The following is a 15,959-nucleotide window of genomic DNA, read 5'->3' as shown; positions in this document are numbered from 1 at the left end:
TGTTATGTCGACGTAGCTACGCGTCCTATCTTGTGACGATAATAATTTATCTATCATAAAAAGAAAAGATTTTGTCCTCTATGTTCGTCGGAGATCAGCAGTGGTGTGCCAGAAGAGTGCAAACTACTGAACTATTTTATGTTAATAAAAAAAATGGCCCGTTCACAACTGGCACGTTTGCCGTATGTACCCTTTTCTTCTGTTGTAACATTAAAAATACCGCAGCAAGGCTGTGCTAAAATGAATGGTCTGATCTTAGGTTTTACTGCTTTTACTCTGAAAATAGAGGATTGACTAATGTCACCATGCAATGTTGAAGCATTGAAGCATAGTGTTGTTGTTTATTTAGCTGCATGCCAATATGCATATATATATATAAATACATACATATATATATATATATATATATATATATATATATATAGAGAGAGAGAGAGAGAGAGAGAGAGAGAGAGAGAGAGAGAGAGAGAGAGAGAGAGAGAGAGAGATAGCACCAGTGAAAAGTTTACTCATTCACATGAATGGTGAAGTGTTCATTTACACCTGTCTTTTTCCTACTGTGAAATGTTATCTGTTTGGTAAACTATTCACAGTAAGTGCTGCTTTAAACAGTCCAAAATGTCTTATAGTGTTTTGTTTTTTTCTGTACTCTCCTCACTTTCATTCCCTTCCGTTGCTCTCTCCTCCTGAATGTTATCAATAGTCAGTCCTCCATGGGATGGTTGCTTGTCTTTGTCCACTTCTGTCATTCCTTCTGCCCAGGTTTCCCAGTTTTTGAGTTCTGTGGTTTTGGAGTTTACAGTCAGCCAGAGCCATTAGCTGGTGTACCTGGCTGGCACTGCAGTTAGGTAGTGGCCCCTTTAAAATGAGCCCTTCTCCAGCGTCATGCATGGCTCAGAACAAGCGCCTGCTCAGTCTGTTTCAATATACGATGTTTTGGCTTGATGCATCATCCCTGTGTTTAAAATAATGACAAATAAGAGCATCTGTTCGTTTTGTTCGTCAAACAAGTCAAATCACGATCTTAAAACTGAAGTGCACATCTTTTGCCACAAGATGTCACTGGTGTGTTTGAATCTACACATATTTTACTTGATGTAGAAGGAAAGCAAGAAAATGCCAAATTAGCATACTTGTTATCAGTAATATTAATAATAACATTATTATGTGTCCAGTGTCCAGTTAAGGTATGAGGTAAGGTATGTAAAAGTGATGTGAAATGTATAGCCATCAATAATGTTATAAATTATACCTGTCAAAATGTTAAACTTACGCCAAAGACATAACAGGAGTGATGCTGATGTGTTTTGTGAAGTTTGTAACTTTTTTTTTTTTTTTTTTAAGCAAGGAGCAATTAAAAATTGCTTCTGATTATATTCATATTAACAATTTGTAACTGCAACAATATTTGGAATAAAATGTACGTCACCTGAACTATAGTTGTGATTTTAGCAGAAATATGATACAAGTGATTTACAAATTATGTATTTTGTTTGTTGTCTCTGCAATTTTGCACTAAAAGAAATGACATTTCCTTTCTAAATGGGATTGGCAAAAATGAAAGTACACTCTCTTTTAATTCTAAGGTAATAATTAAAAAAAAAAACATTGGGATATACCCCCTCAAACCTCATCTCCTATGCAGTAATCACTCACACACACACACACACACACAAAAACTTAAACTGAAAGATTCTATCTTCCTCATGAAGGAACTACTGATACTGATGTTTATATTATTAGCTTCTGGGATTTTTCCTTTAATGCTGGATTCAATATCAAATTGTTCAGACATTCAAAATTCAAATGTTCTCTACTTTTCTCTTATAATCTTAGCTTTAAACAAATCTACCAAGTACAGAAATGTAAATGCACAAAAGAATAAATCGGGAACTTGTATTCTATCCTTCATGGGCAAACAAATAAGTTTTTTGGTTCTCTATGTTTTGCTCTGTAGCAGAGCGGCAGCTCAAAGTTTGGCACTTTGTTTTGGGTCTCAAATTCAGCTGTTTCACAAAGTATTTGCATGCACTATTTTTTGTTTGTTTTTTCTAACCTTTCTTTTGAGGTTTTACTAAAACTGAGTTCCTCACGAAAACTTTTTCTTGAAATTTAACAACAATCTTCTGGAAAAATGACCTCTAATAATTTGCAAAAAATACTTCAACCTGAGATTTTCATCTATTTTAGTGGCTTTGTTTCTTCATTATTTATTTTTAAAGCAATAAAATCCTGACTCTCTCTGAAACACACATGCCAACACATACACCCATATAACAGTACTCAAAGTCACACACATTGAGGCCTGCTTACACACAAACACAGACAGCAGATCTGAGTTTCACGCACACCAGCATAAGCAACAAACAAATACAAACACAGAATGACAAACATTTATCAATTTCTCTCTAGAGATTATTGTTATCAACCATTTTTGTTCCCGTGTGATCAGATTTTGGGATTACTTGACGAATCTTTTACTTCCTGTTGAATCAAACACCTATTTTTAGCCTAATTTTAAATGGAGACGTCTCTCCTTTAAATCTGCTTTCAGGTTAATATCTGTGCTTAAAAGTTTACACTAAAATAATTTTACATCACCAATTATTTTGAAGTTTCTCCCTCTTTTTAATCGGAGCCCCTTTTCTACACCCAGTGTCGTAGGTTATTTTGTCCGTCAGTCCAAACTGCAACAACAAAAACAATGTTAGCAAGGTACCATTTATATTTTCTCCTTTTTTTAGAAATTTTATATTTTATTACAAAAAACTCTTTTTCTCTTTGTCTCTTTATTCTTCATTTCTTATATTCTCTCTTTTTTTTTGTCTTTGTGTTTTATTACAAAAAACTCTTTATCTTTTTGTCTCTTTATTCTCTATGTTAGGGTGGGCTTCTCAGTGGGTTGATCACTTCCCACTCGGGCTCTCACCGGCAGCACCCTATTAACTCTTTTCCTTTTCTTAAACTCTCTTTTTCTTTAAACTCTCTTTTTCTTTAAACTCTCTTATTCTTTAAACTCTCTTTTTCTTTAAACTCTCTTATTCTTTAAACTCTTTTTTTCTTTAAACTCTCTTTTTTCTTTAAACTCTCTTTTTTTTTTAAACTCTCTTTTTTTCTTTAAACTCTCTTTTTTCTTTAAACTCTCTTTTTTTCTTTAAACTCTCTTTTTTCTTTAAACTCTTTTTTCTTTAAACTCTCTTTTTTTCTTTAAACTCTCTTTTTTCTTTAAACTCTCTTTTTTCTTAAACTCTTTTTTTCTTTAAACTCTCTTTTTTTCTTCTTAAACTTTTACAACTGTGTGAAATGGCTCGAATTACACCATCCTCCCATCATACCACCAGTGACCATTATAATTTGATAGAATTCAATATGCAGATATTTAGAAAAGGTCTCTGCCAACCTTTAGGTGGACGTCCTGGTCACTGATAGAGTCTGGAAATCGGTACTGTCTCGAACTCTCAAAACAACGATTACCAGCTGCCACTCCTTATTCCCAAGAAACTCAAAAAACATCTAAAAATGAAAAACATTCCTGTTTAATCACGTCGGGGGTCACCATCTGAAGGAACCTGAAAAACCAGCCGATCCCCCCAGGTTCCGGCGTGTTCGTTTATTAAACAGAAACTAGACAATAGAACGGAATAAGGAGTCCAATTATTAAATTTAATAATGCCATTTCAAACAGTTTACAGATTAATCCAGGTCAGAACTGCATACCAAACTCGTGTGAGATGGCATGAAGTACTGGCACTTTCTAATTCAACTTACAGTTGTCATATAGTCGCAGCTTATCAGTCTTGGTTACATCATTATACAAAACAAGAAATGTGAAAAACAGAGAAATTCAACAACAGGGTGACCTTGAAGTCTCCATTTCTATCATTGTTTAGTCTTCTTCAGTGTACAGTCAGAACACAAAGGTCATGATGACACAGAACACTATAAGCTTCTGTATTTTTAATCAATTAAGTTATTTTCCAGACAGATTTCTCAGGGAAGTAAACATACATTTAGTAAAGACAAACATATAGCATGAACCTCATGAAACTTCATAAAAACTCATTTCCTTCACTCAGCTCTGGGGAGGAAATGACAGTGTTTGAAATTATTTGTTTAAGAATAAAGCCAAAATGAATAATCAGTGTGTTGAAAATAAAATACCATCTGTCCAACACTAAGTTTGAAACTAGGTCACACAACATGACAAAAATCCCATGCACAGCTCTACAGCAGAATGGCTGGAAAAGAAAAGAATCAGGTGGTTGTAATGGGCCAAAATTCAGACCTCAGTCTAACTGAAATGCTGCAGTGGGGCTCTAAGAGGGTTGTGCATAAACACTGAACTGGAAAGCTCTGTGAACTAAAATAACCTTTTAACCCTTGTGCTTCCACTGCGTTTGAATTCACGAGAATGTGTCCGGGGCACGAAGGACCCCCTCTGCAATGGGGACTCGCAAACGCGTGATACATACGTGGGTCTCAGGTGGGGTCGAACCGACCCCCTGACAGAGTGAATCCCCATAGTGCTGCTTAGACCCTGTGTGTGTGTGTGTGTGTGTGTGTGTGTGTGTGTGTGTGTGTGTGTGTGTGTGTGTGTGTGTGTGTGTGCGTGCGTTTATCACTAACACGGGGCCGAGGCGTATTGGGCAGTGGCGCACTGGCCACGTGTGTGTGTGTGTGTGTGTGTGTGTGTGTGTGTGTGTGTGTGTGTGTGTGTGTGTGTGTGTGTGTGTGTGTGTGTGTGTGTGTGTGTGCGTGTTTATCACTAACACGGGGCCGAGGCGTATTGGGCAGTGGCGCACTGGCCACGTGTATGTGTTTGTGTGTGTGTGTGTGTGTGTGTGTGTGTGTGCGAGTGTGTGTCTGTGTGCGCGTGCATGCGTGCGTGCATGTCTGTGTGTGCGCGCGAGTGTCACCGTCACACGCGGTGCAATGACTATCGCTGGCCACTGGGGGGCGGGGGCAATAGCACGCATGCAATGAATGTCGCTGGCCACAGAGGGTCCCGTTGAGCTGGGAGACCTGGGGTCCCCTCGACCCCGCGCCGCCATTGCTAGGCCTGGGGTCACCTCGACCCCTCACCACTGCCGCCATTGCTAGGCCTGGGGTCACCTCGACCCCCCACCACCACCACCGCCGCCATTGCTAGGCCTGGGGTCACCTCGACCCCCCACCACTGCCGCCATTGCTAGGCCTGGGGTCACCTCGACCCCCCACCGCAGCCATTGCTAGGCCTGGGGTCACCTCGACCCCCCACCGCCGCCATTGCTAGGCCTGGGGTCACCTCGACCCCCCACCGCGGCCATTGCTAGGCCTGGGGTCACCTCGACCCCCCACCCCCGCCGCCATTGCTAGGCCTGGGGTCACCTCGACCCCCCACCGCCGCCATTGTTAGGCCTGGGGTCACTCGACCCCACCACCGCAGGGGAGGTCACGCTGAGCCGGGAGTCGTGGGGTCCCAGTGACCCCAGCCGCCTCTGCCGCCACTGGGACGACTGGGGTCCCCTCGACCCCACCGCCGCCACCGCCACCCCAACTACGGGCAGTCAGGAGGCCTGGGGTCCCCTCGACCCCCAAGCCTCAGTGGGACGGGGAGACGGGTCCGGGTGACCCATTGTGGGGCGCACGAGGGTTAAAGAGCTGTGGTCTGAATGCCTCCATATTTGGTAGCAGTTGTCATGGTCCTGGGCTGGTGCCCCAGTGTTTTATGTTCAGTTGTATAGTTCTGTTTTATTGCAGTCTCTGTGTTTCTGTTTCCCTGTGTTTTTGTGTGCCTAGGTGTCAAGTCCATGTGTACAGTGTCAGGTTACTTCCTTTATTTTGGTAGGTCTTTGATCTGTATGCTCTAGGTTTAGTTTTGTTTCCTCTGTTTTCCTACCCAGCTGTTTCACATTTGCCCATTTCCTAGTGTGTACTTATTGTCTGTGTTCTTTGTCGTGTCATTGGTTGTATCCCGCTGTCTCTCATGAACGTCTAGTCGAGTTAGGTTAAGTCAGGTCAAGTCAAGTCAAGTCAGTTTCATGTCTCTCCCCCGTCAGATGTATTCCAGGGAGAGCTCATGATTATTTTTGTAAGATTGTGTAAATAAAACATGTGAGTAAATTACACCCTTCCTGGAGTTCTGCATTTTGGGGTCCCCTTCCTGCCTGCACAGCGGCAAACCATGACAGCAGTAGCTTAAATTTTCACAACTCTGCTGATGAATGTATGAAACAGACAAGGAGGTCATGATTTGCTATCTGGCAACTTTCAGATCCACACTATAAAAATGCAGTGCCAGAGGTCTGGGTGAAATGATCTTCATTTCAGGAGTGGTGTGTTGTTTTTGCGCTTTCTTCCGCAACAGCGGACAGTGTTTCAAAAATAAAAATAATGTAACAGGTACCGGGTCACAGCGCCCGTGAGCAGCTTTACCGATAGCTGAAATAATGGAAAACAAAAGACGACACAGGAGAAGCGGTTTGTCGTCTCTGTTTCCTCCTCGGCTAATATTTATTAACACATCACATTAACTGTTAACACTGTCCATTTTAAATCAGCATCATCTTGCTGTATACATATATGTATAATGTCTCTTTAGACATGTTTCAGCGTGAACCACAAATTGACCCATATAAATACAAACAAAATATATCTGAAACACAACATTATAGACCAGCCATCACCAATAGGCGGACCTCGGTCCGGATCCGGACCTAAATGATGTCTCAAGCGGACTCGAACCTAATAACAAAACAGAAATAACCACTTAATTAAAATCTTGTTAAGCACTTTCTGGTTTACCGGCGCAGTAGTACGGTAGTAGCGAAGCGTCCAAAGAAACCCACTGACCAATTGCACGCTAGTTTGGCTATACCACGTGATACCACCAAGCTGGTTCCTGCCAGCTGGTAAACTTTGTAACAAACAGGGTTATTATAGTTAACGAAAACGAACTAAATAATGAAAACTGAAATTGAAAAAAACATTTTCATTAACTGAAATAAATAAAATCTATAATTAAAAGCAAAAAACAGTATTGTGAGTTTACAAAACTAAAACTAACAGAAATTATAGATAAAATGACCTTTGTTTTCGTAATTTTATTTTTAAAAAAACCCTTGTGGATTCATATGAAATCATTTTTTTCCGCTCTAACAGTTGAAGCTGGGAGCGCCATCAGGCAACTGTGCGTGCGTGTGTGTGTGCTCACCGCATCGGTCCGCAAAGAAACCGCACTGATCCTTCAACGTAACCTGACGTGCCCCTCCGGAGAAATCGAACTACATGTCGGGTCCACACAGCCCACAAGGTTGTGATTAACCTTTTCAGTCCTTGTGCATTTCTGGCTACTTTTTGCTGCAGTGTTTGAATTTATCAGTGAGAGAAGAACAATCAGGACTAATAATCAAAGCATCAATATAAGGACTCACAAATGTCAGAGACTGCTGGAACTATTGGAATGGATGAAGAAAGTGGACAAACACGGACAAATATGTTTGCAGCCAAAAAACTGAGCACAAAGAGCGAGGACCATAAAAGTCTCAGCACCGCATATAAAACACCAGCACGCGACCGCAAGGTAATTAACACACAATCCAGCTACACAAGCGTAAATGGTCAGCCACTTAAGTAGGTTGTGTACAGAGGCAGCAAAGCTAGCTCTCCGAGCAGCTCCAAACCAGAAGCAGCTTCAGGTGGTGAGAACATCAGGATGCAGCTGGATTTGAGCTTTGACTCCTTCAAAGAGTTCAGTTTGTTTTTGTCCAACATTCGCTGTGTTCTGATGTTTTACACCACGTGTTCTGCACTGACGCTGAAGTTTGTTGTAGAGTTTATTTAGTTTTGGAGTTCGTGTTTTTCTTTTTGTTTCTCCTTGTTGATGTTCATGTGTTTCCTTAATATTACACACATTAAACACGTAATGCTGCTGTTTTGTGAACAGTTGGTTGTTGAATGCAATTTTTTAAACGGTATCTTTTGTCGAGTTATTACACAATAATCACTCTTGCACCTGACAAAGTATGAAAAACTAAAACTGACAAAAACTAAACTAAAACTAAGCATGAAACCAAATATAAAAAATAATGCTCTGAAAACTAACAAAACCTTATATATATATATATATATATATATATATATATATATATATATATATATATCAGATTAAATAGTTGGACTTCCGGACCTTGGCCTCCTTAAATTTTGTCTGACTGGACCTCTTTAAATTTTATTTGAATACCCCTGATATAGACCTTACTCAAATGATTATTTCTAATTACATCCACATGTGAACACACACTTGTGGGCTTCACAATAACAGAAATAAAACATTACACAAACTTTAAAAAAGCATTAGCGGGAAATGAAAAAGATTAATGAAAAAAAAAGAAAGAAAAACAACTGCATTCAAATTACCAGTTGCAACCATGATGTTTCAGTTCAACTTGGGTCCTACATGAAATGGGAAACTCAAATTTATTTATTTTTTTCACAATAACACTACATGGAAAGATCTGTTCCCATAGTAGAAGGACAACAAATAAACTGCGAATTTATTTATGTTCTATCTGTAGTGTGGAAAGACCCTTTTCCTGTGTAGGGAAACTGAAGGACTTGAAAAGTTAATGAAGGTGCTTTCATGAACATTTTGACAGCAAGTAGAGAGAGAGAGAGACCTTTTCTTGATAAAAATGAAGTTTTAGGAAATTACACAGATTACTCATTGCTTAATTTAAATTCTTGCCATCGTGCATAAAATCTTTCTGTGGAAAGTGTTAAACAAAGATAAACTCTGATCTGCTTGTACAGCTGAGGCACAAGAAGCTTGATGTTTACCTTGCTGTGGAAGGAACATTTGTTAACCTTCTGACCATAAATTAAAAAACATACTTCTTACTTACTAGCTCATAAATTGCTGCACGTGAAAAGGCAGGTCTAGAATTGAGAATTTTCAGATGGATTCTCTGAACCTACAAACCTTGTTGTAACACTTTTTCATGTGACCTTTCTGTCCACAGTTAACAAGGACTGAGCAGCCCGCAAAGTGGAAATGATTACAAAGATTTGAGAAATTGGAACAGGAAACATCTGTCAGTCATCAAAGTGAGAGCTTCCAGCTGCAGTTAAAGTAGGTGAAAACAGGGTTTGTGCTTGTTTGTTTTATTTTATTGAAGTGTTTTACTAGTTTTTTGTAAATTCCACATTTGTTACATCTGTTATTTTTTTAGTATCTTTGTAAATCAGCATCATCTTGCCAAAAGATTAGAAAGTATTACTCCATTTATTGTACATCCAGATCAAACAGGCTTTATCAAGGGTCGGCACTCAGCCAATAATACACGTCGACTGATAAATATAATAGACTATTGTTCTATTAACAAATTAGAGACGACAATCGTGTCTTTAGATGCAGAGAAGGCATTTGATCGGGTAAATTGGACATTCTTACTAGCAGTTCTGCAAAAATTTGGATTCGGTTCATCCTTTATAAACTGGATCAGAACACTACACAGCTCTCCGAATGCGCGTGTTAGGACAAATGATCTCATTTCACAAAGTTTCAGTCTGCAGAGGGGCACTAGGCAGGGCTGCCCACTCTCTCCCTCTCTTTTTGTAATTTTCATTGAGCCGCTAGCAGCAGCAATCCGTCAAAATGTAAATATTAAAGGGATTCAAACTGAAAATATGGACCATAAACTTAGCCTTTATGCTGATGATGTATTACTTTTCCTTGGGAATTCACAAGGCTCTCTTTTGAAGACTATCACACTGATAGATAAGTTCTCATCTATATCTGATTACTCTATCAATTGGAGTAAATCAACAGTTTTGCCTCTGAATTGTAATTTCCAGAGAACCTCTAGGACCCCACTAAAGTCAGGAAATATTAGATATTTAGGCATAAATTTTTCCGCCAGGCTCTCAGACTTGGTACGATTAAATCATATCCCCTTATTAAAAACAATAGAGGATGATCTCACACGTTGGAACAGTTTACCTATATCACTCATGGGGAGAGTTGCTGCCATTAAAATGATGGTTTTACCAAAAATTAATTATCTATTTTCATTGATCCCTAATAAACCTACTCTTCCTTGGTTTAAGTCACTAGATTCAAACATCTCAAAATTTTTATGGAAAAACAAACCATCAAGAATAAGCTTAAAAACTTTACAAAAGCCAAAACACAGTGGAGGTCTAGAATTACCAAACTTTTATTACTATTTCTTAAACAGTAGATTGCAGTATATTTCAAAGTGGATCAAATCCAATTCATTAGACAACCCATGGCTGGATCTAGAACAGGCGTTTTGTGGAAAAATAAAAATCTCAGATTTACCTTTCATTAGTTCCAGTATTAAACATCATAACTGCTATAAAGTCCTTAGTATAAATACCTCTCTGACAGCCTGGTGGGAATTTTTAAAAATAACTAAGTCTTCACTCATCCCCTGTAAACTAACACCCATTTGGAACAATCCAGATATTTGTCAGAAAAAGAAAATGCTGAATTTTCCGTTATGGCGTGATAAGGGTATAAATAACTTAGAACATATTATCCAAGATGGAAATTTTATCACGTTCCAAGAACTTATATCAAAATATAGAATTGGCAACGGTAGATTTCTGGAATATCAACAAGTTAAGTCCGTCCTACAGGGAAGATTTAACCTTAATCAATTGAATCTAGAAATGCATACTTGGGTAACAGAATTTCTTAACCTCTGTACCCCAAAATTGTTATCAAAATTATATAAATTATTAATAAAAACTGATGATTCAGTTTCCCTCCCAATTACAAAATGGGAGCGTGATCTTTCTGTCAACCTGGATCAAAATTTATGGACAGAAATATGTTTAAATATCTTCAAAATGACTAAAAGACCCCAAATACAACTTGTACAATATAAGATTCTCCATAGAACATACTACACTGGACAAAGGATGTTCCAAATGGGCCTTACACACTCAAACATATGCACCCACTGTACAAGCAATTCAGAGGATAATCATCTACACGCTCTGTGGTCTTGTGTACCAGTTCAGAGATTTTGGCAGAGGATTTGTGAAGATCTATCCACATGGTTTAGCTGTCATATCCCAACTTCCCCCAGACAATGCATCTTAGGTGATGTCAGTGAATTAATTATGGAGTTAAATATATCACACATAGTTCTTACTGCCTTGTGCATCGCTAAGAAGATGATCCTCATGAACTGGAAGACAAAAAATAAACTATGTATTACTCAGTACAGAAATTTATTAGTAGATCATGTTAGTTTAGAGAGAATGTCTGCTTCTTCTAAAAACAAATTGGAGGAATTTGACTCTCTTTGGTTCCCACTGCTCAGCTCCATTACTTAGTGGGGGTGATGGGCTGCGGGCTCTGCTCCTGATGTGCTTTGTGGGGGGGTGGGGGGGGACTCCGGGGGCCTGGGTAGCTGGTCGCCTCCTGGGGCTGGGGTCCTGGGGCGACCTTCTGGTGATGTCTGTGTGCCTGTCCTGGTTGATGGTGGTGGGGGCTTGGATGGTGCTGCCTTCGGTCCTGGGGTGTGGGCGGGGTGCTTGGGGGGGTGGTGCCGGCCCTCGGTCGGTTGGCTGGTCTTCCCTGTATGGCTTGGGGGCTGGGGTCTGGGGCCCCGGCACTGGGGCCGCGCCGGCTCCCGGTGGGCCCCCCCTGGCGCGGGGGGGGCCTCTGCTGTCCCGGCCGCGCCGCCGGGTGGGGTGGGTTGGCCTGACGTCGGGATGTCCGGTGTACGCTTTTGGGGCCCTGGGGTGCCTGCATTGCAGGGGGGTGGGGTGGGGGATGGGGCCGCGGTGGGGTGGTTGGGGGGGACTGGGCACTGCATTTCCATGCCCAGGCCAGTATGTCCTGTCGCCTGTTTGTGTCTATTGTTGAGTGAATGGGCATCTAGGAGGAGCGGGCCGCCCTCTGCGGTGGGGGCGAGGGCGCCAACCTTGGGTGCTGCAGTGCTCCGGGATGCTGTCACCGCGGCCCCGGGCTCACCTCCCCCTGCCCTGTGCTGGGGTGTGGGAGGTCGGGGTGCCTATTGAGCCAGCGGACAGCTGGCTCTCTTCTTCCAGGATTTTTCCTGGTCATATGCCCCCCCCCCCCTCCCCCTCCCCATACACAAACACACACACACACACACACAGAATACACATCACTCACAGATGTAGGATGGAGAGGCCACGTGGAGAGCTGCACCACCACTTGCCTCTCCGTTTTAATTGCACTTTAGTCATTATAACTCACAACACATACACACTTACAACCTGATACACATAGGACCTTTGGGGCAGGCATGTTACTCAGAGGTTGATGAGATGGGCCGCTGAGGTGGCCCCACTCGGATCCTCGTCACTGTCTGTCTCCAAATTTTATTTGCACTTTAGACATGGAGGGTTTTGGGGGGGCAGTGTGGGCAAGCGCTGACGACCAACAGTTGGCGCTTGTGGCATAACTGTCCCCTCAATTTTAACTGCACCCTATACACCTCATTCACTCACAAACATTAACACATAGACCTACAAGTTGGGGAGGAGGAGGGGTGGATGGGTCATCTTACACCCCGATTTCTTGCGTCTCGCCCGGGGTAGGGGTCGGGTGGTTCCTTGGGGACCGGGCTGGTGGCGTCCTGGGGTCGCTGTTGGCCCTGGGGTGGTTTCCACTTGCCCCGCCTTCAGAGGGTGGGTAGCTATGGATGAATGTGTGTCTTTGTGTATTTGTCACCGTCTCCGTGAGTATGGGTGGGTGAGTGAATGTGTATGTATGGCATATCTGTGTGTGGGTAAGTATGTATGGGCATGTATGAGTATCTGTGTATAAATGTGTACACGGGTGTCTGGGTGTGTTTGTATGTATGGCTGGACCTGGGTCTGGGCCTTGTGCCTTGCCTCCTGGCCGCTCCTTGCTGGTTGCCTCCTCCCCCCTACCCCCCTGGGATGGGGGTGCCTCGGGGTTCCTGGGTGGGGCTGGGTGTTCTGGCGTGGGTGCTGGCCTGCCCCCCTTGGGGGTGCGGTGCGGGGCTGCGTTGGCTTCTTCGGCGTGGGGGGGGGCTCTGTGGAGGGTCGGGCGGTCCTTGGGTGCCGTGGGCCCGGGAGCCCTGCCGCCGGCCAGTGCAGGGGGCTGGCCGCTGGGGGGGGGCTGGCTTCTCATCGCCTTGGGTTCCCTGGAGCCCTCGCTCCTCGACTGGGGGGGCTCCGTCTGAGACCACCCTCTCCCGTCTGCTGGGGTAGGTGTGCGGTTGTCTTTGGACTGAGTGGCCGGGGGTCTTCCTGGCCCTTGGTGGGCTGCTGGTGGCCTGGGGTTCCGGGGGCTTTCCGTACCTGCCTCTGGCTTCTGATGGGTGGAGCTGCAGCGTTTTGCCCTCATTGGTAAGTACGTTCCATGACACAGACACAAACATGACACAGACACAAACGCCCACTCAATCACAACTCAACAAAATTGTTGGTGTGCGTAACATGCTTTGTTAGTTTTGTTTTTCACACACAAATTTATTTTTGCAAGTATTGATAGTATTTTTTTATATGTTAAAGTGATGAAGTATCTGATTAATAGACTTGTGCTCTTTCCCCTTTTTTTTTTTTGCTTCCTTTCTCTCTCCCTTTTTCTTCTCTTTATTTTCCTCTTCTTCAGCCTGTCAGCTCTGGCTGTTACATAGTATGTGGAAAAATAACTCAGATAAATAAAATAAAGGGTTAAAACATCAACAAGAAGAGCCTATTGAGAACCTATAGAGCTCATCTTGAAATAGCAAATATGTTTGGCACAACAACGCATTCAGATCACAGTTCTGCTTGCAAGATCTACCAGACATGACAGGCTTAAAAAAAAAAAAAAAGTATCTTTGTAACATAAAGGGTGGTGAGCCTGCATAGAGAGAAAAATGGCTTCACTGTAAGAATGATGAAAACCAGGTACTGTACATGTGCAAAAGCATTGTATCTGCTATTGAACATTCCTATTTAAATAAGTTTATCATGAATGTAGGGGCAGCTAGTGTTTCTGTCACAGAATGCATACATTTGTTCACATGCACAGTGTGTACACAGTAAAAGAGCAGTTCAGAACTGAAGTGGAAGGCGATGACTGCATGAGAACCACAGAGTTGGTCGTTGTTAAGGGTAAATCTCCTCACATTGCTGTGGAGGAATTCCGGGCACTCTTATTACAAGGTTATTTCAGTTCACTGAGGTTTGCAGACAAGTTCCAGTATTGAATTTCACCAAGTCTGGTTCAAGAGGGTTGTGACTGAGTCAGTGTGAGTTGTGTTTTTTCTAGAACCCTATAGAGACCTATTTCACAGTAGCCATTTGGATATGAAATATTAGACAATTAGGTGAAATATCAGTAGTGAAGGTGGGGTTCTAAAGCTTTTATTAAAGCTTTTATTAGTACTGGCTGGCAGTGCAGTGGAACAGTGGTTAACTCTGCTGCCTCACAGCAAGAGGGACTTTCTGAGTGGAGTATGAATAGTTTACCTGTGCTTGCACAGTTTTTCTGTGGGATTTCAAATGCCACTGAATGCTCTAAAAAAAAAAAAAACCAAAAGCAAATGATTGGCAGACACTAAAGTGGCTGCTGTGAAATAGGTCTTCTGAAGATAGAAGTAGTTTTTGTTTAACCCAGCTATCTGCTTCAATTGTGAATTATATGCCTCTATATTTCTTTTTGACTGCTACTATGCTACTATACTCACATGTGGCCCCAACAATTCCTTCTAAAATAATGATTATCTCTAACTGCTGACTTTTTAGGTGCTCAGGTCCCACAGTGGACTATCACAGTCAGTATTGTGCTGAATGACTTGAGCTCCACCAGGAAAAGTCGGTCTGACCCAGTTTCCTAACCGAGGTTAATCTCTGTCTGCTCAAGAGGCAAGAACTCACCCTCTGCTGTTTGCCTGGTCTTGATCGTTTGCATCCACCACGTGGCATTCTCTGAGGTCTCCCAGGCAGAACATCAAAAACACACTGTTAAAAAAGTGACTGTAGAATTTACAGTAAACTACTGGCAGCAGGGTTGCCAGCCAATTACTGTAATTTTTACAGTAATCTTACTGTAATTTAATTAGTTTTACTGTAATTCTATTACAATTTGGCTGTAATTTATTTACAATTTTACTGTAATTCTCTCACAGTTTACTGTAATTTTATTACAATTTGGCTGTAATTTATTTACAATTTTACTGTAATTCTCTTACAGTTTGACTGTAATTTTTTTTACAATTTTACTGTGATTTTATTACAATGTTACTGTAATTTTATTAGTTTTACTGTAAATTTTTTTTTACAATTTTACTGTAATTTCATTACAATTTTACTGTGATTTTATCACAATTTTACAGTAATTATATTACATGGTTACTGTTACTTCATTTTTTCCTGTGATAGAATTACAGTAAAAGTTATTTCATTTTACAGTAGTGTAAGAGGCACCCTAAATATTAATTTCAACAGGAATTAAACTCTGCATACTTTGGCTATTGCTAGCTGTTAAAAGTTAAAATGTCAACTTGCAACTTAATTTACCAAACTCTCAATAAATGTTAGCAATTTTATTAATTTCAAGCAAATAAAAAACAATATATTTTAAAATTACTTTATTTCATTGTCAATTTAAAACCAACAAACTGAAACATAACAAAACATGACATGCTTTGCAAAGGCAACATTTGCTTTTTACATACAAGTCAAAAAGTATAGAAACCAAAGTGTAAAAATACACTGACATGAATTGACCAAAAAACATTATGAACTGATACATTTTTAAATGCATAACCCCCATGGTAATATTACATTATATACAGCAAGTTAAATAACCTTTAAAATAAAAGTTCCAAAGGGTCAAAATTTCTAAAAAAAGAACTGTCAAACAACAGCATAACAATGTTCCCCTTTTGAAGGAAGGAACCAAGCACTGTCAAATATTGAAGTTACATATTTTTGAAAACACTTTATAGGAACCCTAA

At 41.2% G+C, this 15,959-nt stretch overlaps 1 pseudogene; it reads right to left on the bottom strand.

Annotated features, from left to right (window-relative positions):
- Positions 1-623: 623 nt before the first annotated feature.
- On the bottom strand, positions 624-14,951 carry LOC115794031 (G protein-activated inward rectifier potassium channel 4-like; annotated as a pseudogene).
- Between the last annotated feature and the right edge of the window lie 1,008 nt (positions 14,952-15,959).

The sequence above is a fragment of the Archocentrus centrarchus genome, chromosome 16 (genome assembly GCF_007364275.1).
Source record: "Archocentrus centrarchus isolate MPI-CPG fArcCen1 chromosome 16, fArcCen1, whole genome shotgun sequence".
Taxonomy (NCBI): Eukaryota; Metazoa; Chordata; class Actinopteri; order Cichliformes; family Cichlidae; genus Archocentrus; species Archocentrus centrarchus.
The sequence above is the reverse complement of the archived record's forward strand: the minus strand, read 5'-3'. Positions and strand labels throughout refer to the sequence as shown.